Genomic DNA, 2,245 nt, shown 5'->3' on the forward strand with positions numbered 1-2,245 from the left:
GGAGAAAATCAATTAGGTACTCCAGACATACCAAAAAGGTAAAATACATAATCTTTAAGAGAAAAGTTGATGGATTTGACTACATTAAAAATAAATATTTTGGTTAACAAAGGACAACATAAGTAGAAATAATAGTCTAGGAAAAGATACTTGAATTGTTAATATATATTAAAAAATCTTGAGTTCTATAAGGAAGTACACTATTCATTAAAAAAAAGAAAAATGGACAAAGGATGTGATTAAGCTGTTTAAAAAGAGGAATTTGAATGGCTAACAAGTCATTGCAGAGATTCTCAACATTGTCTTTAATCAGAGATAATAACGTTGAAACAACCATGCAATCTCCCTTGTTTCTTTTTGCATCAACTGCTATGACATGGATACTTGGCTTTCGTTTAACCATTTCTTCACACTAGCCTTTCAGGATCACACTATCTTTTGCCAAGAAGTAAAAGAAAAATTGTCCTATTTCTCAAGGGATTTTAGTAAAAATCATTAATCAGATCAGATCTCTAAGAGAAGACAGCTTTTTTCTTTGGGAGAACAAAACTGGGCTTACATGAAGATAGCACTTATTGGCCCACATGTTTATCTTGCATCCATTCCATGTTCCTTACCGTGCCCCTCTGAGCCAGTACCTTTCACAGGAGCTAAGTGCAGTGTGTTGGAAAACATAACCTACTGAAAATTTCCCCCCGCATTTTCTGAAATTCAATAATAAATAGATGTAACACGTTTAGAACTATTGCTCTACCTTAGTTTGTGGAGGAGTGTATTTACCAAATGTGACTCTGAGGCTAGACTCCCATCCTCAGGAAGATGACTTAACACATTGGGCATCACTTACAAGATGCTAAACAAACTATTAAATGAGACACCTAACCAGAAACAAAACAAAAAAACCAAGAACAAATGAGAAGCCCATTTATTAACCATCAGTTTAGCAACAATTAAATTGCCAGATAATATAAAGTACTGGTGAGGATGTGGAGAGAAAGGAACAGCCTTGTATGGTGAGGGAGGGTATAAATTAGTGTAGTCATTGTGGAGAACAGCTTAAGAGTGTTAGTGAAATTGCAGCACGTTTGTATTCTATCTTTGAAGTATCATTGCTAAGTTTATACCTCACAGAGACTCTTCTGGAGACACAAGAAATGCGAGTTCTCAGAAATTTGCTGCTGCCTAGTTTGAACTAGCAAAGAGTTGGAAATAACTTGAATGGCTGGTAGTAGAGAAATGGGTAGAAAAAATGTGATATATGCAAATAATGGAATACAAAGCAGGGGTTAGAAATAAATGATCTGAATTTAAGTGTGTCTACCTTAACCCATTTAAAAATATAATTATGAGTAAAGAAAAAGTAAAAGAAATGTAGCATAATGCCAGTATGTTAATTAAACACATAAGAGTGCCTGAGTATAATATGAATATATTATTAATATATTATGGAACCATGCATGACTGATAACTGATGACAGTCCAGTTAGTTTTTGCTTCACTCCCTGAGACTTAGTTTTTCCCTTTCTCCCCTGAAATCAGTGGGAATGGGAAAGACTATGTTTGGTTATATCTATTAATATCAAATAGTGATTGATCCTTTATTTTCTAGTCTTTTCACTTGAGGTCTATGGTATCACCAGTTCATACAGAAATTCTTGTCAAGATTGTTAAAAAATTTCTAAAAGACTACTTTTCTGCTTGCTTTGATGATGCCTTGTAATTAAGGCAGCAATGTGGGCTGAGGGTTATACTTTTAACCTCCTTGCAGTCACATAAGGTCCATAAATGAAGCAAGACTACAGGACCTCGTTCCCAGTTTTCTTGTCCATTCATCATCTGCTGCATTTTCATGACTTTAGCAGTTAAGTTATAATATACTAACCATACTTCCCATCCTTGACTGTTTCCACCCCTTCTCTTAACTAGTAGTAAGGTAGATTTCACCAAAGTTTCAAGGGACACAGGAGATGCTTAAGCTTCATGGCTGAGCATCACCAATTCTCCTCTGAGATATGATCTGCTAAACTTTTAAAGTAGTTGTTCTCTTGCTTGCCTAGTATGACTCACTGCTTAATCCAGTTTCACCTATTCCACTAGCTTCCTTTCTGTCTGGACTCCTACCAACCTTTCCCAGTACCAATGCCTGGACAAAATTTCAAGTGAGTTCCTACAGATGCTTAAGATCAGTTTGTTCATTTGCTGATGAAATCTCCATAGTAGCTCTCAACCAACCTTCTGTGTTTCT

The sequence above is a fragment of the Manis pentadactyla genome, chromosome 13 (genome assembly GCF_030020395.1).
Source record: "Manis pentadactyla isolate mManPen7 chromosome 13, mManPen7.hap1, whole genome shotgun sequence".
Taxonomy (NCBI): Eukaryota; Metazoa; Chordata; class Mammalia; order Pholidota; family Manidae; genus Manis; species Manis pentadactyla.